The following is a 25327-nucleotide window of genomic DNA, read 5'->3' on the forward strand; positions in this document are numbered from 1 at the left end:
ACTGTTTTCATCAATGAATTAGCCACTGAAATCTACCGGACCTGCAAACACGGAGTCTTTGTTTCTCAGGGCATCGAGGATATTAAGATGCTGTTATTTGCTGATGACGTCAACATGATCTCTTACACGGTTATAGGTTTGCAACAACAACTAGACGTATTATACCAGTACTGCAAGTCTTGGGGGACTCTGTGTCAATATGGATAAAACAAGAATAATCGTTTTTCGTAATGGTGGAATTATACGCAAGAAGGAGGAGTGGTTCTATGCGGGTGAACAATTGAAGTGTACAACATACTACAAGTATCTTGGTCTACTATTCTCATCTAGGCCAAAAATGGTCAGCTGCATGTAGCAATCTCGCATCACAGGCATCGAAAGCATTAAGGCCAGTAAACCAGCTATTTAAACGTAACCAAGCAATGACGTTCTCTACAGCAATAACTATCTTCGACTGCAAGACTTTACCAATCCTTCTTTATGGCTCCGAGATATGGGGAACATTATACAATGAAACAATTGAAAAGGTCCATACCTCTTTCCTTAAACGATTTATATCTGTTGGGAAATTTGCATCAAACAAAGCAATATTTGGTGAAACAGGTCGCTGCAGTGTGTTTGTGTATACCAGAATGAGAGTAATCAAATACTGGTTGAAACTACTACGAATGGACTCCTTTAGATATCCAAGGCAGAGCTATCATCTTCTCAAATCTTTAGACGATAATGGAAGACATAACTGGGTGTCAGAGGTTAGATCTCTGCTCTTTTCAACAGGTTTCGCATGGACTTGGTTATCACAACAAGTTGGTGACGAGAAGTTATTTATCAGCACTTTCAAACAAAGGTTACAGGATATCTTTATCCAGGATTGGCATTTGTCTATTTCTACCTCAAGTTATCTGTCATTATACTCTGGATTTAAAACTGATTTTAACACAGAAACATATATTACTTGTCTTTGGTACGTGCATTCTGTAAATTCAGAATAGCATTGAACAATCTGAAGGTAAATGCATACAGGAAGGAGAAACAACAGTCGACTATACCATCTGCTGGGTTGAGTCCCATTTCGCCTACATCCCATTTCGCCAACAGAAAACATGTAGGCGAATAGGGAATAGAAAATGCACCCCTATTGAGAGAATGGACTTGACTTAGTGGAATTAAGGAAGGTCTTTTTCATAATGTATGAGTAAAAAGATAAGTATATCATTGTCTTTAAATGGAGTCAGCTTATAATCAGTGTTTATATAAGCAATTGGCTGAAGGATTTAAGGCTGTGAAGATCAAAAGGAGCAGGAAGGTCAGTTTCACAATGTAACAAGTGCAAGATGTCTGGGTAGATGTACTGAACCAGAGTCCAGAAGCAGATGGCATTACACAATTTAACGTCTACGTCACCAGCACCTTGGTCGACTTTGATGCAAGATTTCCACCACGTCTCTGGAATCAACACAACAACAATGGTCCCATAACAAACAATCACCTGGAAGGCTTCCATAATGGTCTGAAAAAACTTGTGAGAAAGCACCATCCGAACATTTATGAATTCATAACAGCTATCAAGAAGTTTGAATCCACCAACAAGATCACTCGCCTTCAGATTGACCATGGTGCAACAACTCGGCCACGCTCACGAGTTTCACGAGTTTACAGAGATCTTGACCAGCGTCTCAACCGCCTGAGACAACAACTTGAAAGTGGAAGAAGATCACCTATTCAGTTCTTGGACGCAACAGGTCACTTATTGAAGCTTCAATAAACTCAGAAATCCATGAACTCAAGTAAAGTGTACTAGTTAACAGCCAGTGCCATTTTGATTATTGTATTATATTGTAGTATGATTTGCTGTGAATAAAAAATATGAAAGAAAAACATTTTAATGCAAAAAGCCATGTTGTCTACAGGTGCTACTAATCAAATTAAAGGAAAATTAAGGGAGATTCCATTTATATCTGAAGGGGGTACACTTATTACTCATGCCTGAAATAATAGTCACCAAACCATGAATTGTTGTTTTAAGACTGTAGGCGAAATGGGATGTAGGCGAAATGGGAACATGCCATCTGCTGTGAACATTGCATGGATCTCAACATCGAAGATGAAGTTCACATACTATTTTCCTGTCCAAAATATTCTGCACTTCGAATGAAATATTTACCTTGGTTAACTTCTGTTGTGCCAAACAAATGTAACTTCATCAAACTTATTTCTTCTCAAAATCCACAAACAATCAAATTACTATCATTATATTTGAAGCATGTATTTAATGCACGCCGTTATTAATTATAAGTTTTGTTTATTATATCACATCCACGTGACAAAATATAATATTCTGCTGTAATTGTACATTAGGTCATAAGGTCTTTAGTATTGAATAAACTAGTCTGAGTCATATATCTTAATGGAAGAGTGTTACAGAAACACTGGTCGGTGGGGTAGTTTAATGGTTAAAGCGCCCGCTCGTCACTCTTAAAACCTGGGTTCGATTCCCCACATTGGTACAATGTGCAAACTCATTTCTGGTGTCTCCCGCCGTGTATTATTGATTATTTGGAAGTTATCAACTGACTGCGCATTTGGCAACAGTCTACAAAATCACGGAAGCGGACACCAATGAAGCCCAGGCGTTAAGTGAACCACGATGCGGCCCTTGTATTTGTTTCAAATACCATTTGTGTCTTGCACATGTTAACCCTTCAATGAGTCTGACAGTTTAGTTAGGGACCGTCCATAATTTATGGCTAGGGGGGTGATGATGATTTTCATGGAGAAGCATGTACAATGTGAATGACCCTCCCTAAAATTTATGTACAAAATAAGTGACCCCCCAGCCTGTCATGTACAAAATCAATTACCCCCCTTCCCTCCCCATAATTTTAAACATATTTTTATGAACAAAATTGATGACCCCCTGTACGTGTGTACAAAATTGATCTCCCCCAGCTCGCCAGAACAAAATGGATGACCCCCCTTAAAATCACCATCACCCCCCAGCCATAAATTATGAACGGTCCCTTAGGATAGTTTAACTTTATATGTAATTACCTAAAACAAACGTCACATTCAGCCTTTACCACTCAATGTGAGGGGCTGGACGAATTGAAAACATTTTACTTGTTTCAAATGGATTATTTCATTGTGAACCTTAACCTATTGTATGACAACCAGAAGAAGTCGTGCTGGAACACAACTGGATACAAGACCTAGAATGTAACACCTATAGGTGTCAGGACTGACACCACCACTCAGTTTTAACTAAGGACCCATCATAATTATATGTCTTTCAAAACGTTTGCCCATGTGTATCGTAAGAAAACATGATAATTTCGACATCTTTTGCCATAACTGTGCATTTAGTAATCCTACCTCTCTTGTATTGAAAAAATTAAACGCCATGTGTTGATCATGAGGCCACGGAAAAAACGTGTTTTGTTTTCCTCGTTTCTACAGCAGTTCTAGAGGGGAAAATCAAACCTTTTACAATATTCACGAAATATTCAATATTACATTGGGTTTGTATGATGTTAAGAAAAACAATTATCATCATGTGTAACCAGCAATGCCAATGAGCCGATTTACTTATCGACACCACGAGTGTACCATAAAGCCCTAGGTCTTGTACTCTTTAGGAGCCACTAGTCAGCCGAACAGATTTAAGTTACATTTGTATTTCACCAACACTTGTTAAAACCTTAACTAGAAGTCGACTTATCCTTACTTCGAGGCAAGCAAAGTGTCTATTTTCACACCATATAGTGACCAAGTGCCTGCGCGCGTTTCCGTAAACCGAGTGAGTGAGTTAAAATTTAAAGTCACTTTGGCAATATTTCAGCCATTTCGTGTCTAAATCACGTTATAGAGGAATAATAATTTAAAGGGTAATTTATAAAACAAATGTCAACAAAGGATAGTGAAACAACTAGAATATCACAGATATGAATGTATAACTAGTAATTAAATCTAAAACAATTTAACTACAGAGAACAGCACAATATAAAAGCAGGCTATAGATTACCAACAACTGAAGGTAGATCACGATACAAGGGACTTCCGTAAAACGACATCAGCGCTACGACAATCGTCAATTGTCATTTTCCTGAAATAGACTCGCGGCAATCGTACAGCTAAGCTCCTTTAGTTGAAGAGGCGATGTCAGATTAGGACTGGGATTCACAGTATGAGCAAAGATTGAATCAGATGAACACAACACGTGCTGTAGCTGTGTTCAGTGGAGCAATGGAAGGAGATGCTGTCACAGCCGTTGCACAACTATTACCTGTACGACATCATGGGACAGAGTTTGTTCTGTCTACACATGACTATTCCTCTTTAATGGACTCTTTATATATACCAGCTGCAAGTTGTTAGTGACCAGACCGACACAGACATTATGTTGAACAATGGATCTACATTCTCTCTTAGCAACAACCGTGTGTATCGCCAAACCCTCACGAATAACGAGACACTGTATTTTAATACCACAAAACCCGTCATTGCAACCCTGTGTAGAAAACCCACAGACATAAATCATCACGGGTTTGTTGTTGTAACTCCAGTTGAGTATTTTATGAACAATGCACAGATATATAATGCGTACTGTATAAACATACTGACTAAACAACACGTGATGGACATTGAAGTATTTCATACTGACATGACCCCTGCTACATTGGACTGGGTGGACATACCTGGCAGTGATTACAAAGCGGGAGCGAATTGTTTATTCGACGGATACTATGTCCGCTCTATCAACAGATTTGCTCTGTATGGGTTTTACTACGACATTACTAATGGAGGCTACCATTTCCCAGCTGATCCATCCACCACACGTCCTGCTACAGGTAAGTTGTGCGATACGTTGATTCCGAGAAAGAATACAATTTAAGCAAGAGATGGTCGTTGTTATCAGTATGGAGCTGTGACAAAACAAACATAAGTGTACATATTTTATGTATTAGCAGATGTTTCAAATACGCATATATGCCAATAGTCTTCGTGGTTCTTCACTTCAAAAAGATATATACTTTTGTATAATTTCAATTGTAGTTTGAAATGCAGGGATCCGTTTCACAAAGCTATCGTACCGCTACGACTGTCGTAAGTCTATGTTACAGTGCTTAGATTTTCGAAGCTCTCTTAGCGCTAAGATAGAAGTAAGTTCATGTTAATGTATGACACTTACGACTATCTTAGCGCTAAGAGAGCTTCGAAAATCTAGGCCAAAGAACATACAAATGTGTCGATGCATCTCAGATACCAAAGGCTCCATTGCCACAATTGCAACAACTTTAGTAATTGAAGTGTAAGGGGAAATTTCTGTCATCACGTATGTAGTGAATATTCAAACTACGGTCACTGTGTGTATTGGATACTTGCGAGTTTTTTGGGTTTTTTTAATCTTTCTATGTTCATAACATTCAACTGACACCATGGACATGGACACGTTTGATGTTTCTGTGTGACGAAACAAATATTAATGTACATATTTTATGTAGTAGTAGATGTATCCAATACACTTAGATGCCAGAAACTGTCGGCATGATTCTTCACTTCAAAAAGAGATATTTCTAGAGTGATTTCATGAGTAGTTCGAAATGAAGGAGCATAGAAATATACAACTGTGGATCTCTGATACAAACGGGGGGCGGTGGGGTAGCTCATTCACTCACTCACTGATACAAACGGCTCCATTGCCACAGTTATCATCAGTGTTAGGGGAAAATAAATCAAGTAAATTTCTGTCACTGAATAGTTACAATCGTCTTTTTCACATGTTGAATATTCAAACTACGGCCACCATGTGTATTGGATACTTACTATTTTCATGTTGATAACATTTAACTGACATCATGAGTGAAGTGTTTGTGTGTGAAGTGATGAAAGAGGAAGCGTGCGTTCAACGATTAGTTATATCATCTTTCACTTGTTGTACACTTACTCAAAACAAAAATTAATGCACATATTTCATGTAGTAGCAGATATATCAAATACACTTAGATGCAAATAGTGTCTGCACGATTCTTCACTTATATATTGGTAGTTTGTAAATATCTGTCATCACATGTGTATTGAACAGTTACAATGTCTGTTTCACATGTTGAACATTTAAACAGCGATCATTGTGTGCATTGGACACTTACAATGTTTTTATCATATTTTGAATATTCACATCAATTGTTGGTGATCTGTAGCCTGTTTTTTTATTTTGTATTGTCTGTAGTATTTGTCTAATTTTAAAAGTTACTTGCTACGGGTCATTACATAATGGTCATACTATACGGTTATAAGGTTGAGGACACTATTAGCTTCATGTGATTACCGTTCTTAGCTTCATGTCATTACCGTTCTCAGCTGTGGACGTCTCTGCTTCAGTCTTCATTCATGTTTTCACTTTTATATCATGCATAAATGGTCATTACCCACATTTATCAAATATTCAAGTCGCCTGTTTGCCCACGATATTGCCTTGTTTTACTATATGTCACCATACAATAATAATTAATAATTAATAATAATTTATCAGATATTTGTACATTACTTCTATTGAAGTTAATTTCCTTCTCCCCGGAATCCTCTTGTGATATATAATGTACAGGTGTTGCTCCAAAGGTAAGATGATTTATTTCACTTTTATTACATCCAACATAAGCAGTGCCTACATATCTCATCGCCAGGCTTTTTCAGATTGACGGGGTACGGAGTTCAGACGTAGGAGGGCCTACGATGGAGTAAGAATGACAGGGGTTCAGACTAAAGGAGTTCACACTACCATTGGTTCAGACTGACTTGGTTCAAACTGTCGGCATCCCGCCAAATGGGGCTTTAGATTGCTTTGAAGCAGGATTTGATATATTTAGTGATGATTATGATATTAGTTTTATTATTACATTTTAGCTATTAACTATTTCATGCTATCTTCACATGGTTGGTGTCATTCATATTCAGTCAAACATCTACCTGCATTACTTTGGATATATTTGTAGATTTTGGAACTCATCAATGATATAATCAGTTTCAGAAAATCTCGCATTATCCACAGTCAATATTGCTAGCTTAACAGTCAATTCTTGTGAGCGGATATACTGAGCATAGAGAGTTATTCTTGTCCCGATGCAAATATATAAGAATATTTCGTAACCAAAAGCAGCTTTGATATTACGATATAATATTACATGTTTATCTTTCCTTTTCGTAAGTAATCTTTTAAAATAATATGAAACATGTTCTTACTATGTACAATGTCTTTACTCAACATTGCGCAATTATCTGTTGACCAAAATGCCATTTTCTAATCATAGTAGATCCTATATGTTTTATGTACATTTTGTTGTAGGTTCTCCAAGACACATGGGCTTGAAGATGTGAAATGGTTGTAACTTTGAAACCAGTGATGTACATTCGATGTGGGCTTGACGCTGTAAAACCTTACGTATGTGATTGTTCAACCATTGGTGTTGATTAGTTGCTCAAAGTATATAGCAATGACGCATTTCAATGTGTTTGTTTGTTTATTGTTTAACGCCACTCTCAAGTCTGGGCCAGACAATCCAGTGATTGTTGTCATGAGCATAAGTGTATAATAAGTGTATGATGACATACGTCAACCAAGTTGGCGAGCCTTGATTGCTGAAGACTCTAACCCGGATCTTCACGGGGACATGCGGGCTACCGATGTATTGGTTGCTGTCGATATATGATATAAATCATTTATAACGAATTTGGATACAGCAAATAATCGGGATGTGTGGGCACAGATGGTCCAGTTGTCTGTAGAATTCGCTGTACAAATATGTATCCAATGGCGGAACATGCACTTATGATGGTGGGTTCGAATCCCGGTACGCCATCATTACGTTTCTGTGTTTGTAAATATGCCATACCTTGCGTGTGGGTTTCATCAAGGAAATCTGATCCGACTTGAGGAGGAATCGGGTTGACTAGCGCTTAGCTTTAAACGTTATTCTCATTACATCACAATGTACTGTCTTACTGTACATCACACTTTGACTATACCATATCCTACTTTACTGTACATAGTCTTGCCAGTTAAAACATCCTGTGACTGCTAGTCCATGCACCCTCGTCCTGCTACTGTTTGTCTCCAGATTATCACCACTGAGGTCTCGACCTGGAAACTTCGATGCAGATTGTGTAATGGTCTTTTATTGTACTGCTGGTGCTATAACATTATCGGATTACTAAGTCTACTTGTACTCACCCAAGTGGTGATAGTTGTTTGGTCTTTTAACATTCCGTGAGTGATTTGCAATCAAGCTCTGATTACCCCAACAATGAGATGTCACTGGCGTATTTGTGTATTTTAATAGAGGGAGAGGGTTAGGTAGGTAGGTAGGCAAGCAAGCAAGCAAGCAAGCAAGCAAGCAAGCAAGTAAGTAAGTAAATATTTATGTGCGTGTCACGCAGTATACATACATATAGACATACAAACGGAACAGATTAAAATATATACCACCCGGCCAGTAGGCCTATGAGACGGCATTAGGTTCATAAAATAAAATAATATTCCAATTATATCATATTACGAATGTACCTTTACGGGCTGTGTGTAGTAAAAAGTGACAAGCGTAGACATGCGCTATTTACAATGCAAGCTGAAACTTCCTTTATACAGTAAGAAAGTAGATATTGTATTTACGTGTCACAAAATATACCGTCAAATGGACATACAGACAGGTCAAACTAAATATATATATCATCCGGCCAATAGGCCTTTGAGACAAGAGGTATCAGTGAGTTCATAGAATAATGTGATTTCCAGTTATAACAGTGTACAATGTGGATATAGCTTACATTCTGTGTGGTAGAATAGTATAAACAAAACGTGACAAGCGTCAGACGTGCGCTATTTACAATGCAAGGTGAAGCCTTCTCCTTTTATACAGTAAGTAAGAAGATATTGTATTTATCACACAGTATACAATCATATGGACACACAAACAGGTCAACTTGAAATAGGTGTCTCTCGTATATGCGTGGCGGCTGTTGTTCTGAATGGGTGAATAGAGAATACACAATGTCATTTAGATAGTATTACACGTTGAGTGGGTAGACTTCTTACCCCAATTGGTTTATCAAGCAGAAGTATGTTTTGAAGTAGGTGTCGCTGTGGGCACACTTAATTCGCATGTTTGGTTTATCTTATGTGTTGTCTTGATAAACAGAGTTAACAACATCCCTTTGTCTTTGTATTTCTATATATTTTCCACTAACTTCCTGGTACAGGTCGGTGTCACCGTGACCATTGCTTCTTGGCTTGTAGCCATCAGTAAACTCCCTACAGCGACTTTTGGAGATATGGTTTCAGATGCCAGATCTAATGTCATCATTAAGCATTGAGATGTTCACGGGACCTGGTGTATGGTTACTCTCAGACACACTGTGTGTGTTGGGTTGGCTCAGAGCGTCGCGGAGTGTTTTGAGTGACACACGTGAGCCTTATCTATATCTGAAATACGTGTCACGTATACATAACAGCTCCGCGAACTTAGGAATTCTAGTGCACTTAACCTCTCTGCAGGTTTAAGAGCTCAATAGACGTGGTCGGATATTTGTTTTCATTATATTCCATGAGCGAAAGGTTTGGTTGGTTAGCCAATCAAATACCACAAAATCACTTGTAATGTATTTATACCTGATGATGTGTACACATCCTGTCAGACGGAGCGTCGCCGCGGCACTATCTGGTACAGACGAAGCTCTGTGACAATGGGGCGTTTCATAGAGGTGGCGCTACTCCTGGTGGCCCTTGGAAGAGTTGACGGTATGTTGTATGTTGTCCATTCCGTGTGGTGTTAATATGAAATTATTCCGATTGATTTAAATATTTTGTTACCCTTTACCAACGTTCATCTGGAAACGGGTTATTGTAATGGTTGCGTTGTATGCCGTTTTCGAATTGAACTTGACGTGCAAGAAACTGATTCTGTATTGAGTGAGTGAGTTAAGATTTATAGTAACATCGGCAATATTTCAGCCATATCGTGACTTAAAAAGTTATATTTGGCATTTCTGAGAACACGATGGCAGATCTTGCTGCCAAGGCAGCACTCAACAAATCTGTGTCACCACTTCTTATGCCATACTCTGATTACAAAGCTAGCATTAGAACCTACATCCGTGATCTGATGCAGAAGAAGTGGGACACCCAAGTAGTCTATAATTAAATTACATGAAATAAAACCCTATATTGGTTACACCTACTTGGGTTGTCAGTCCAGATTAGAGGAGGTCATTATACGACGACGATGTCGTATTGGCCATACTAGATATACTCATGAATACCTGTTTAAAGGTGAAGATCCTCCGTTTTGTATCCCTTCTGATGAAAGAATCACGGTCAAGCATGTCCTGCTTGACTGTATTGATTTTTCCATCATAAGGGATAAATATTTCAATGTCAAAACAGTTAAGGATCTATTTTATAATATTAATTATCATTTAAGAATTGATTTTTTTAAAGGAAATAGAATTACTTGATACATTTTGAATAATATGTTTTGTAAATAGAAAAATGGTATTTTAAACATGGTAGTATAAATTAGCAACTGCGATTGTTAGTGTCTGTATCCTCGAAGGGGGTTAAAGTATTATTATTGTATACTAGTATACTATTATTGTCCTCCTGAGCGGATACGTATGTTCCAAAACTTTCAAAGCTCAATTTAAACTTCCCAGATTTTTAAAACGTAGTATTTTTGTTCTTTAAAAGTTTAGCTAAATATTTCCTACAATCGCCAGCGGCTGAAGGGATGGTGTAAATCCACCTAGGGTCCATGCAGGTAGCACAGACACTGTAAGTCCCCATGGTCCCTTGTCTGGTGATCTACCTTCAGTTGTTGGCGATCTATAGCCTGTTTTTTATATTGTATCGTCCTCTATAGTTAAACCGTTTAAGATTTAATTACTAGTTTTAAATATATATCTGTGATTATCTAGTTGTTTGACTGTCCTTCGTTGACAGGTGTTTATGATTTATTTGTCAATCATTATAAATCTATAACTTGGTTTAGTCATGATATGGCTGAAATATTGCCGATGTGACTTAAAATCTTAACTCACTCACTCACTCACTAAAAATTTATAAACTGATAAAAAATGGAATTAAATTACAAAACCTGTCGACGAAGGACAGTGAAATAAAAAACTAGATGATCACAGATAGAAAAGTAAAACCAGTAATTAAATCTAAAACATTTTAACTACAGAGGACAACACAAATAAAACCAACCTGTAGATCTCCAACAACTGAAGGTTGATCACCATACGATTCTGTATTGAAGTTGTAAGAGGCTGTTGGCTTTGGTGTAAACAGTACATGTTTTCCTGCATGTTATCATCCCGTGTGTCAATTTTGTAGTTGATTATGAAACTGAATGAAGCCGTTTACCCAACACAGTCAAATGAACGAAACTCCGTGAAAGAGCTTTCCATTGCCTGACAAGGTAGCAATATGTTCGGTAAAATATGGAGCGTGTTGAACTGTCAACACTGTCAATGGAAGACACTGCCGTCTGGGCGATGTAATCAGAGCGTTCATTGTTCTCAGTACTCGTTGTTGTCCTTTCTACGTCACTTGATCATGATTTGTTGGTTAAAAACAGCGACTGCACGGAATATTGGCCTTTAATATTCATAACAGTATATACGGCGTCATTTACAAAGGGTCAAATGATATATACGACATTGATAATAAAAGTTAATAATAAAATAATAGAACTAAGAGTGTCATCATAATGTTTAATGTGTTGACAAACGTGACAAACTGCGGAGTCCTGGAACATCCACTGGTATTGGGTGACGTGTGTACACACGTCGACCGAGTTCATCCCAAACATGCTCAAATGGGTTGAGGTCTGGCGAGCATGCTGGTTACTCTATCCGCTTTACACCCTGCTGCCTAAGGAATTCCGTGTCAATCCTGGCCCTGTGAGGCCTGGCGTTGTCTTGCAGTAAAGAGCGTCGACCATGAAAGCCATGCATAGCTTGCAAAATGGTACTGCTATAGGAACCAGAATCTCGTCCCGATAATGGTGTCTGGTAAGATCACGTGCAGTGGAGTACGTCCTGTAGGGGTTTTCCTGCTCAAACCACGACCGACCCCCATTCCACCCCGTCAAGTCCCCCAACCCCCAAATCGGTTATGCGTGGCGAATATATCCCGGGAGAGCCACATGTATGAAAAACAGAGTTGAAAATGGTGTGGCTCAACCGGCCATGGGCATGGTTGAGTGATCCTGTGAATGTGGGTCTCCCGGCAATGGGCTATTAGCTAATCCATGTTACCGTAAATAATGGTATTCATTATGTACAATCTAGAAATCCAGTTGAATTGTTCGTGGAGAAAAGTCCAGATCACGCAAACTAGCTGCCTCACGTATAGGTACTCAAACACCTTTTACGAATTATTTATGATTATACAACCAATTATTTCTTTGAAGCCTTTTAACTTATGGGACGGACGAAGAAATTCATAGTTTTATCCTTTTCTGATTACTATTTGAGAAAAGGGTTACTGTTGCCTCAGTTATTATGTTTACATTCATTCTAAAACTAAACAAATCATAAATGTATCGAAATAATTTAGAAGAATGACCATTTATTGCACAAATATACTTACGTGACGCCTAACAACTCTTTCCATTTCGAAGCTGTTTTAAGCAAAATCTATGACTAGATTTTCCCAAATCAGTATTTTGCCGTCGTTGCGGTAATGACATTTTGATTTTAAAGTTGCAACGTTCCAATAAATTTGAAGAAAACGTCTTGTCCAAACTTCTCTGCTGATGCAATATACCAATCATACAAACCAAAGTAGTTCACATGAAGACACAAAAACTACAAACACTACGAATACAATTTTCTTAAGAGCAAAAGCTGAAATTGCCCTTTTCTATAGAATGACCCATTAGCATGTATCATTTTAGCTCAGAACTGATTCTATACATAGGAATTAACATAACAAAATACCATAAAAAGATTAATGTTATCATAAAATTATGTTAACTAAAAACTTCATGGAGAATAAAGAAGCCGCCCATCATATGTTAACTAAAGAAACAAAGGACAAGTCACTTAAACAGTTTTAATCCATTGTGATCAATGGGTGACGCTTATTTGAAAAAAACCGGTATTGATTCCCTTACTCATTGTGGCATTCGAGGCACCAAGGTTTTCACTTGAAATGTGGCTTAAGCGGGAATTGGTATTTTTTCAAATGTGGCTTTTCCGGCCGGACACCTGCGTGGCCGTAGTTGCATCTGCGATTCGCCACTGCGACGATAAATCCCCTGCCGGCCGTCATAGTAGAACACACTGAATCTGCTTTCATCTGTAAAGAGCACGCGAGACCATTGGTGTTGATTCCAGCGGCCATGATGTCTACTCCATCTCAAACGCACCTGCCTGTGACGTGGTGTTAGTGGTGGACGAACTGCAGGTCGCCTACACCGGAGTCCGGCGGCCTTAAAGGTCTGAAACCCCGTCATTAAAACTACTCATTTCGACCTTTAATTGACTTAAATCGACCTTTTGACAACAGTGCACAATTCTCACCCGCGAACGAAATTTCAACCAATCAGAGCGGCGCGTCTCTGTGACGTCATATGAGGAATAGCTTTGAGGGCCGATGCAGAATTCATCTACATTTTAGGGGTAAATTATCTTGTTTACAGGCTTGTATAAACCTGAAATCGTGACAATTGTTGTGGAAAATGAAAGCTATATGTTCTCACAATCTACTGTCATTTAATTTTGTCTCCTGCTTTGCCTAGTTTCCGAGTTACAACTTGTTTTCATAGACGATTCTGTCAAAATCGATTGGTGTCGTTAGGCCCTATTTGTATAATGACTGATCTAAATTGATCCCATTTCTGTGTTTTTTTTTACCTCGATATTTAATCATGTCATGTAAAAATCTGTTTGTATTCTCAAAACAGTGTCGGCCCATAAGTTTTCACATGCAATACAGCAATTAATACTCCCTTGTTGTAACCCGTGTTAGGTTGTATAAACCTACACATGTTATTTGTCATCATTCACTTGATGGTCAGGTAATGAATTTATAACAGGTATAAATAGTGGTAACACACTTAGATTACCCGACAAAGGTTCCCATTTGGCATTTCTTGTGTCTGGAGTAAATATTCAACATTATAAACATCGATCAAAGGATTAACCGATAACACGCTGATTGATTAATTACTTTTATCTTACACAGCGGAATTGTCAAAAGGTAGTGTTTATGTATGTAGATTTACTAATCTATACTGAATACACTCTGTCGTGTCGGTGTCTGCGTAAAAACAACGTGCTCCGTTCAAAGGATTAACCGGCAATACATTGATTGATTGCCCATTATTGGCTAACTAAATTACTGTTTTAAAGAAAGGCGGACATTATGCAATTAGTTGCCAGGTGTGCTATCTTGGGTGACCAATGAGACTATACACCAATACCTGAAAAGATTGATCACTTTTTCGTATATTAAACTGTTAAAAGACACATCATTTGGAACAGTTTTGTGGATATTGATGGATACATTCCTCGAACAAGGTAATGGCCTGATATTGTTCCTATAACTTTAATCTGTTTTAATTTTAATATTTGCATTTTGTTTTTATTCATTTGTCGTAGCATTCAACAGAATCATTGTTTTCGCCGTGAAGTGTAATGAGACAGACAACATACACTAGGGTGTGTGTGCGGATTATGATTCACATTGGCAAACTATAAAATGTCTAGCTATTACAGTTCTGTTATAAATTCACTATAAGTATCAGCAGATCGTCTGCTTTTTATTTAGTTTCAAAATGCATACAAGTATGATCACAAACTAATTAGGATTATAAGACCAAATATAAAGACGCACATTGACTAGTATCTACATACTGGTGAGTGGACATTAACCATGTGAATGTAGCAAGAAATTTATCGCGCAGTATTGTAACTTCGACCACCACCTCGCTTCCGTGGAAGAAATCGTTATGTTATAAGTTGTGTCATGCAAAATCCGTTTGGTTATGATTCCAATACATATTTAACTACGAGTAGAAAGTAGTTTTGATTTTCTAACTTGATGAAAACAAACTATAATCTCATTAATTCTAACAGACTTTACGATTTTCAAAAATGGCGGCGCCCTGTCGGGAACATCCGCCAGTCTGAGGATAAATGCTATTTAGATTTTTTTTCACCTGAGTTATAAAATCAAAACTACTTTCTACTGGTAGTAAAATATTTATTTTATTGATGGCCAATAGGATTTTGCATGACATAGCGTATAACATAACAATTTCTCTCCTGGCAGCGAGGTGGGTGTCAATATAATACTACATACAATATTATTGTTACTTCGACCACAACCTCACTTCCGAGGAAGAAATCGTTATGTTACAAGTTGTGTCATGGAAAATCTTTATGGTCATCAATCATATACATATTTTACTACAACTAGTAAGTAGTTTTGATTCTTTAACTTCCGTGAAGCGATCTGAACACAAGTAAGATATCGTTTCAGGCTTCCACAACGCTCGCTTCGCACTCACAAACATAACCCATTTAGCACGAACTGCGGGTCCTGTGGAAATCTGTGCATGGTGACACCATCGCCCGACCCTAGGAGCAATTGACGACAAAGCAACGATTCGACATGTCGTCGTTGATGTCGAGAAATCATCAAAATGATGAGCATGCTACACACTTTCTATACAACTAACTGAAAATCGTTCCTCATATGACGTCACTGCAGTGCTCTGGCGACAGAGTTACGTAACCTGTCTGTGGTTTCGTTGGCGGGCGAGAGAGAAGCAGGCGACTTTTGGCCACTTTTAATCGCTCGGTATTAATTAACCACAAGTTTTTAAAGAATAAATTTGGTGGTAAGTTCTTTCGCATAAGACTAACCACAAATCTTTCATATGTAATGCGTTAAGGAAAAGAGTAACAAAACAAAGCATATTAGTGGCTTTCTCTAACACAGTCTAGCAATAGCACTCTGACTCACGTTAAGCGGACAACAACCTGATGCTGAGTTTCACCAGATTCCCAAAGGCCTATAGCCTGACCCTTTCAGCAAGTGTAAAATATACATCGGATTTTAAGCTGCCCTGAACAGTGAACGACATTGAAAAAGCATAGCTGCATGTGTATTGTCCATCACTTTCCATGGATAGAGCGACTTGCACGTGCAAATCATTGCCATTAAGTGACAGATGGATTTCCACATTGACAATTTGAATTAAAAAAGTGCCTTTTGTAACAGAATGTATCGGACGTTAAAGAACGTATAAATGCCATTTCAACGGCCTGATGTGATTTTCCATACTGTAAAACAAATCAATTGTATATATTTCAAACAAAAACGAAAATTTTACAACTTTTTAGAAGTAGTAATACCAATAGCTTGACACTTCATTAATGACGTCGTGTATATGATGCAAGAACGGAGTATACATGATACAGGGAATATGCATAATTTCTTGGGAAACTGGAGTACTGGATTCGAAATCAAACTTGTTGGGTAGACTCGTAACTAAATGTTGCATAAATTATCAAATGAATCACTCGTCCCCCAAGGTGCGGTTAATAACTGTTATGTGTCAGTGAAATTCATTATGTAAAATTGTTCCAAATATAAACCTGTTGACATTTGTGGCAATACAATGGCTGATGTTGCTGCAAAAGCAGCTGTCAACATATCTGTGACAACACTTCTGATGCCCTACACTGACTATAAACTCTTATATCCGTGATCTAATGCACCAGAAGTGGGACACCCAAGTAGGTGTCAATAAATTACATCAAATAAAAACCAGCTATCGGTTATACCTCCTTGGGTTGTCAGTCCAGGGTTGGGGAAGTGGTCTTAAGATGATGCCGTATTGGCCATTCACGCTATACGCAATAATATTCATTAAAAGATCCTCCATTTTGTATCCCTTGTCATGAAAGAATTACCGTGAAGCATGTCCTGCTTGATTCTGTGAACTTTTCCATCACAAGGGATACATGTTTCAAAGTTTCAAATATGAAGGATCTGTATAGCATCAGTTTTCGTTTGATTACAGGCTTTTAAAAAGAAATTGAGTTGCTTCACTCATTTTGATTATTATGTGTTGTATATAATAAAATATTTTAAGGTTTGGACAAATACAATGATAACTGAGATTTTTTGTGGCTGTATCCTCAAAGGGGATTGAAGTAGTGTAAAGTTCTTGTCCCCTGAGAGGGTACGTAAGACCACGTCATTCACAGTCTATTTATTTGTATTTATGCTTTTAATCGTAGGATATGTGTTAATTTAATTCATGGTTATATTCAACAAAATCGCTAACATCTGAAGGGATGGTATTCAACCAGCTAGAGTCCATGCAGGTAGCACAAGTACTGTAAGTCAACATGGCCTCTTCTACGGTAATCGACCCGTGAAGGTCCGGGTTAGAATATTTGCCTTCAGTAACCCATGCTTGTCGTAAGAGACGACTAACGGGATCGGGTGGCCAGGCTCGCTGACTTGGTTGACACATGTCGTCAGTTCCCAACTGCGCAGATCGATCCTCATGCTGTTGATCACTGGATTGTCGGGTCCAGACTCGGTTATTTACAGACCCCCACCATATAACTGGGATATTGCTGAGTGCGGCGTAAAACTAAACTCACTCACTCACTCCAGGTATGGTAATCTACCTTCAATTGTTGGCGATCTATAGCCCATTTTTACATTGTATTGTCTTTTTTCATTGGAGTATTTTAACTTTGTATGTTAGTTTTATATTCATATCTGTGATTATCTAGTATTTTTACTGTCCTTCGTCGGCAGGTTTTTATAGTTTCTATATATATATTCTATTTCTTAATGTCAAATGTTCTCGTCACGATATGGCTGAAATATTGCCGATGTGACGTTAAATATTAACTCACTCACTCACTGGATTGTTGGGTCCAGACTCGGTTATTTACAGACCCCCACCATATAGCTGGGATATTGCTGAGTGCGGCGTAAAACTAAACTCACTCACTCACTCCAGGTATGGTAATCTACCTTCAATTGTTGGCGATGTATAGCCCATTTCTATATTGTATTGCTGCATGTATAATTATTGTTTTATCATAAATTGCTAATTTTACGCAGTGTGCGAAATAGCCAATGGCCCGCTAGCCCGTGGCTAGTACAAATCCCGTCGGGACAGTAAATCTCACAGTCACTGGCCCGACTGGCTAGTGAATTTCCATGGGGCCATTTTGTAAATATATCACTCTCCGACATGTTAAGTCATAACACACTTTTAAATCATGCAAGATTATGACCTGAAATGTTCATCATATTAGCAAGTTAATGAGGAAACCCGTGTCTACGTTCAAATTTCGGACTAGTGAATCATTTTGTGAGTTATTAACTTTCAGGCATAGGTAGCCCGAATGGCTAGCAAAATTTGCAAACTATTTCTCACACTGGTCTTACGTCATAATCTGTGATAGTCTAGTTATTTTACTGTCCTTTGTTGACAGATATTCATTCTGTCTAATTCTATTTACAACTCTCATAGTCACGATATAGATGAAATAATGTCGATGTGACTTTTAATTGTAACTCACTTTCTGTTTAGGGTCATCAACTGTCATGATACAATCCTCGGAATCACCATCTGCAAGTGTATCAACAAATGTCCCAGCTGTATCTAACAGCCCAGTGACTGGTGAGCAGGAAAACGAAGAAGGTGAGTGAGTTAGGTTTAACACCGCCTTCAACAGCACGTCAGTTATATCAAGGCCTGTCAGCTAAATGACGGAGGACAAGTCTATACTACAGTACGTCAGTTATATCATGGCCTGTCAGCTAAATGACGGAGGACAAGTCTATACTACAGTACGTCAGTTATATCATGGCCTGTCAGCTTAATGACTGAGGACAAGTCTATACTACAGTACGTCAGTTACATCACGGCCTGTCAGCTTAATGACGGAGGACAAGTCTATGCTACAGTACGTCAGTTATATCACGGCCTGTCAGCTTAATGGCGGAGGACAAATCTATACTACAGTACGTCAGTTATATCACGGCCTGTCAGCTTAATGACGGAGGACAAGTCTATACTACAGTACGTCAGGTATATCACGGTCTGTCAGCTTAATGACGGAGGACAAGTCTATACTACAGTAAGTCAGTTACATCACGGCCTGTCAGCTTAATGACGGAGGACAAGTCTATACTACAGTACGTCAGTTATATCACGGCGTGTCAGCTTAATGACTGAGGACAAGTCTATACTACAGTACGTCAGTTATATCACGGCCTGTCAGCTTAATGACTGAGGACAAGTCTATACTACAAAAGGAACAACAATATGCGTTATACTTGAAAAAGTCAAAGTTAATTCATACTGGCGTCTATCTACAGTCTTCTTGGAGGGGTAAGGGGTGGGGGTTGTAAACCATCAGCCGGGAGAGTGAGAGGTAGGTGCTTTGATTCGCTGCCCTTGTCATATCAAAAGACGTTAAAGGATTGTACTTGCTGTGTCCCTGCTTTGATCAAGACATTGCGGGGAAAAACAGAGACTGGTCAGTTCGGAGTTAGTACACACATGGTTCGACCAAAGTGGCCCTAAAATTCACAGAAGTTAGTTTAAACATGTCATTATCTTAAAACGAAATAAAAATGCCTATTAAATCTCAACATCTACCAACGGTGGCAAAGTACCTATCAAGATTTAACTCGGAAGCTAAAAACTCTACTCCATTTAAAAAGCTACAATCATCAGTCAGCCTCAGCTAAACATGTGTGATTCGTTGAAACTGTCAATGGTAAGGAGCCAGCCTGTGCTGTTTGTTATCCTTTCTCAAAACTCACTAACAAATCGTGTCTATTTCTTCCAGGTGTGAGCTACCTGCTGACAAATATTCATACAGTTGTATCAGCAGGAGGGGAAAGCGGGGGATTCTACCTGGTTGATATTCCACAGCTGGGATATAACGTCAAAACGACTGTAGCGCCATACAGCAGGGGTGATACTTATATAGATACGTCTGTAATGGTGACGGTCGGTGTGGAAACCAAGGCTTTCGTAATCCACGTCTTCGGTAAGGACATCAGTATTTCCGGATACAGTGGAGGCAGCATATTTTCTCCCCTCCCGATCTCGGCCCTCGGTTCCAGGTATGTAGTGTCCACCTGCCTGGGTTACACGGACCACGTGGTGTTAGTGATTGCTAACTACAACCAGAAGACGGACGTGGACATAACGCTGATGCTGGAGGGGAACGTCACCTATGACAACATGACATACAACGACGGACACACGATCCACGTGAGTCTAGATGAGTATCAGACCTTCACGTTGAAGAGCGCCTATGACCTGACTGGAACTGTTATCAACACAACACGTGCTGTAGCTGTGTTCAGTGGATCAAGGCAAGGAAGTGATGTCACAGCCGTTGCACAACTATTACCTGTACGGCATCATGGCACAGAGTTTGTCCTGTCTACACAGGATTTATCCTCTGAAAGGGGCCCTGCATACCAGCTGCAAATTGTTAGTGAACAGTTCGACGCTGAAATTATGTTGAACAATGGATCTATATTCTCTCTTGGTGACAGCCGTGTGTATCGTCAAAACCTCACGTATAACGAGACACTGTATTTTAATACCACAAGACCTGCCCTTGCAACCTTGTGTAGATTTGCCGCATCAATATGCTACCATGGGTATGTTGTTGTAACTCCAGTTGAGTATTTTATTAACAATGCACAGGTTTCTGATGCAGAATGTATAAACATACTGACTAAACAACACGTAACAGATATTGAAGTATTTAGGAGTGGCATGACCCCTGTTACACTGGACTGGATGGCCATCCCTGGCAGTGATTACAAACAAGGAACAACTTGTTCTTATGACAGTTACTTTGTCCGCGCTACCAACAGATTCGCTCTGTATGGGTTTTACTACGATATTACCACAGGAGGCTACTATTTCCCAGCTGACCCATCAACCACACCTGCCGCTAGACGTAAGTTGTACGATATTCTGATTTTGGAAAAAGATAAAATTTAAACAGGAGATGTACATACGTTGTTTTCAGTGTAAGATTATGGAATCTGTAGATTTATCGCTTTATTGGAATTACAATGTAGTTAGGCAACGACACCTTAACTGTTGCTGTGTGTCAGAAATATGACCCATATATTTGTTTGATAGATAGAAGGGGGCGTGTGGCGAACATATGTAATACACATAGATGAACAAGAGTCTCTACGAGAAACATACAAGAAATATATTTTGAGTATGATTTCATGTGTCATTCAAACTGCATGAGCGAAGAAATAAGTAAATGTATAACGGGATCTGAGACACGAACGGCTTCACTTCAGCATTTTTCAATAATGTTATTAACTTAAGTTCGGTGGACAATTAGAATAATTCATGCTTAAACTGTGGTCATTATGTGTATCTTGAATATTTACAATATTTGTTCACATTTTGAATATTCTTTTAATAACCAAATTACCGTCACTGTGTGTTTCCTGGATACTTACGATTTATTTTTGGAGATTAAATATTCATATTTTAATAACATTCAGGTCACCATGAGTGAAATGTTTGTGTGTGGAGTAATGAAAGAGGATGCGTGCATTATTTTCAATTCTGTCACTTTCTGCTTTACACACTTACTCCAACGTCTGTCACCCTTTGTCGCTTACCTCTAACCAAGGAAATAAGCTTTCGTCAGTGCTACACCGGCTTATCTACGAAAGCCTAATGCTGCTACATTTCTAGCATAAAATATTTTCAGCGACATCTCGTTGCTTTGATTATTTGGTGCATGGGAGTATTTTCTCGCTTTTCAATTATTTTCGCGTTACATCAAGTATTTTCTCCTTGCATCTAGTATTTTCTCGTTGTTTCGAGTTTTTTTCTCATTGCAACGAGAAAATACTAGAAGCAATGAAAAAATAGTTGAGAAAATAATCTAAGCAACGAGAAAAACAAGTCAATACTCGAAATTTCAAGGGTTTTTTGCAGAAACTTGAAGCAACGAGAAAATATTCGGAACAACGAAAACTTTCGCTAAAAAAATAGCGTATGCTACAAAATTGGCAGCATTAGGCTGTCGTACTTATCTACACTATATGTAGTCAATACTTCACGGGATTGTGTACGCAATACACCTTCAATATTTCACGATTTTGTTCATTTTCAGCACTTTACAGGATTTTAAAACCAATGTATAACAAGCAAGTGCGGCCTGCATACTGGAGATAGAAATGTTTAACACCACATATAGAATTACCCTATCAGTAAACGTATTCAGTGTGGCCAGCGGAAGCTTAACCACAAGGTTGCCATAGTAACTAATATGTTTGTAAGAAATATTAGGTGTTATACAACCGAGAACATTGCATCCATTTATGTAATAGTCATCCTGTCATGCCTCAGGATTTTAGACACTTCTAGCTTTATGTTACTACCATAGCTGTGGATCTCTCTGCTTCAATCATTATTTATACTCTCACTTATATTATCATTCAGTAATGTTGAACATGTTATCTAACAAATATTTGAATTGCATATCATGTTTCAAAGCTTTGTGTTACCTTACCTTGCAATGTCAGTATATGGATAGTATAATTATGAAGTTTTTTAAGCTGAACATTTTTAACACTTTGATCAGTAATAATAATGTATCAGATTGTTGTACATGAATTGAACTGTATTTTCTTCTCTCCACAATCTACTTGCCACATGTAATGTTCTGGGCCTAGATTTTCGAAGATGTCTTAGCTACTAAGATAGTCGTAAGTTAATGTTAATGTATGGCACTTACGACTATCTTAGCGCTAAGAGAGCTTCGAAGATCTAGGCCCAGGTGTTGCTAAAAAGGTAATATGGTAATACAGAAGCAGATCTCATCTGGACCTTCTACACTAACTGAAGCCTGATTCGTGTATTCAATACTGTATCAAGGAATTGGCATGCATTAAGGGGTTTCAGACTGATGTGACCCGGATTGACAAGGTTCCGACTGACGGTGTCCGGATTGACAAGGGTTCCGTCTGACGGTGTCCGGATTGACATGAGCGGTTCAGATTGACGGTGTCTGGATTGACAGGGGTTCAGATTGACGTGATCCGGATACACAGGCGTCCATATTTTCTATTATTTTTTCTTAAACAACTGTTGTATTTTGACTTCATTAAGATTGAGCCATTATTTTTCAGTAATATATTTAATTCTACCATGACTTCACTTCATACGGGATTGTGATTGGTTAATTCAAATAACTCTGGGGTATATAATCACGTTAAATACCTCTGGTTTTCCAACACAGTGTCGATTTTTTAAAAATCTTAATAACGCGGTTATGGTAGAATGGAAATAAACATACTGTATTGGAAAATCAGAGGTATATGACGAAATTATAACAGCTCTATATTTTCTATTTAAAACCTCATGCTACGCGTTCGTAGCTCTGAATTTGATTTAAAACCGAACGCGTAGCATGAGGTTTTAAATAGAAAATTTAGAGCTGTTATAATTTCGTTATTCACCTTATATAACTGCTGGACAATAACAACATGCAGCAAAAGGAACTGATACTCATCCTCGAAACCATTACTTATCTCATATAGTTCACTAAAACTGCAATATTTATCATTCCTATTCATATTAGCATAACGGCCATTTTGTATTTTTAACTTGTGCATATATTCTGAGCATAGTGTGATAAGTCCAAATGTGACATGCCTAAGTATATTTGGTAACCAAAAATAGCTTTGATATTACCTTAAAGAGAAAGTTTTGATGAGTCAGACACGTGGACGATTCCATTCTTATATGTAATTATTTTAAATCATATTTAACCTTTCCCTTATGTTGAATGTCTTTCTTTAAAGATTGCCTGACTATCTGTTGACCTCTATTTGTAGTAGTGGTGGTCCGATTAATTTAAATAATTGAAGATTGGTCGCTGTGACTGAACGACCAAGCAATCCATCATGTGTTCTCATAATCGAGCACAAACAATTTTGAAACTCTTGTTTGCATTAACAATATTTTTCACAAGGTTGGTCTTATCTGTTACATTTCAGAAGCACTACAAGCTCGTTCCTTGTTATGATTGAATTTATCTTAAAGACTCCAGGAAAATGTTCCTAACATACTAGTCATCCTTTAAAGATGTGCAATTTGAAAACACCCCGCAAGAACTACCTGTTTCTTATTTATTGTTTTGATGCATTAATAAACATAACCAGGAATATTTGACAAATGGCGCTAACCAATTATTTTCAATGTTTGATTGGTTGCAATGAACCAATCATCCATTATGAGACTTTAACCAATTCCCAACACTAATTTGTAGTTAATTGCCACATGTTTATATCGTACATTTTGTTTATGTTGTAGGTCTCCATGACAAGTCGCGCTTGAAAAGTCAAAACTTCGAAACCTGTGATACACATTCCACGTGGACTTATGAGAACGTGATTGTTTATCCATTGATTGTTTACTTTAAGAGTATAAGATTAAAACATTTCTGTGTGAGTTTCTTGGTTATTTTACGAAGCACATAAGTCAGCATCAGGCAATCCTCTGACAGACACCCTTTGCATCGATCTAAACACATGGCAGACGAAGACTGCATCAACCAAGTTAGCGAACCTAGACTGCTAAAGACCCACGCACAACCGGGTATGATTGTTAGTACCCAGATATAAGTGTCTCTCGTCAAAGAGAATAAATCAGCTTCAGTTACAAAGAATTTGTAAATGACATATAATCATGGTAGGTACGCATGGGTGGCCCAGTGGTCTGTGGCGCTAGAAATCGCCGTACAAGTATATGTCAAAGGCCTACAAGAATCTTATGGTGGTGGGTTCGAATCCCGGTTTGCCCTGATTATGTTTCTGAGTTGGCTCAATATGCCACACCCATGCACGTGTGTCTCACCAAAGTGGTAAACATCTAGCACCTGCATCACTTCGGGTTTTTTCCTACATCAAGCTGACAAGCCGTTAAATAACTGAAATACTGTTGACGACGGCGTGAAACCAAACACTCACCAGCCAAATGTGGTTAAATCATGGCGGCGGTTAGACTCGGCAGTCGAGTGACCAGAGCAACGATACCAGCCAGCTGACACCAGCGTTCAACGAAGCAAATATAATTCGTTGGTATGCATTCAACCGTGTCACTGAAAGTGTAATGACAACTCCCTAAATGACCGTGTGTAATCATGCCTTCATAGTAACAGATTTATCTTCATGGCGCAGTGTTACAAAATCATATCATTATCATTCTAGACAAGG

General features: G+C 38.4%; 1 protein-coding gene and 3 long non-coding RNA genes across 7 annotated transcripts in view; 2 read left to right on the forward strand and 2 right to left on the reverse strand.

Annotated features, from left to right (window-relative positions):
• Positions 1–22959, reverse strand: part of LOC124264499 — a 125623-nt gene extending 102664 nt beyond the window's left edge. Inside the window, exon 1 of the long non-coding RNA XR_006895152.1 lies at positions 22917–22959. This is a non-coding gene — a long non-coding RNA (uncharacterized LOC124264499). The remainder of the gene's footprint in view (positions 1–22916) is intronic.
• Positions 1–25327, forward strand: part of LOC124264491 — a 239662-nt gene that overhangs the window by 135528 nt on the left and 78807 nt on the right. The window contains exons 1-5 of one of the 4 annotated variants that reach the window (XR_006895145.1): positions 6512–7435; positions 9685–9787; positions 18630–18740; positions 19897–22770; positions 22882–24563. The exons of 2 other annotated variants lie outside the window; for them this stretch is intronic. The gene's annotated coding sequence lies outside the window, so the exon portion shown is untranslated. Of the gene's footprint in view, positions 1–6511; positions 7436–9684; positions 9788–18629; positions 18741–19896; positions 22771–22881; positions 24564–25327 lie in introns of those variants that run through there. One more of the 4 variants, XR_006895144.1, reaches the window with a different exon arrangement.
• On the forward strand, positions 8173–9199 carry LOC124264497. The gene is made up of 2 exons (XR_006895150.1): positions 8173–8347; positions 8983–9199. It is a non-coding gene; the product is annotated as an uncharacterized LOC124264497 (long non-coding RNA).
• Positions 23729–25102, reverse strand: LOC124264495. The gene is made up of 2 exons (XR_006895148.1): positions 24372–25102; positions 23729–23937 (listed from the first exon to the last, which is right to left on the reverse strand). It is a non-coding gene; the product is annotated as an uncharacterized LOC124264495 (long non-coding RNA).

Source organism: Haliotis rubra, unplaced genomic scaffold, assembly GCF_003918875.1.
Source record: "Haliotis rubra isolate DU_JTF1 unplaced genomic scaffold, ASM391887v1 Scf928, whole genome shotgun sequence".
Classification (NCBI taxonomy): Eukaryota; Metazoa; Mollusca; class Gastropoda; order Lepetellida; family Haliotidae; genus Haliotis; species Haliotis rubra.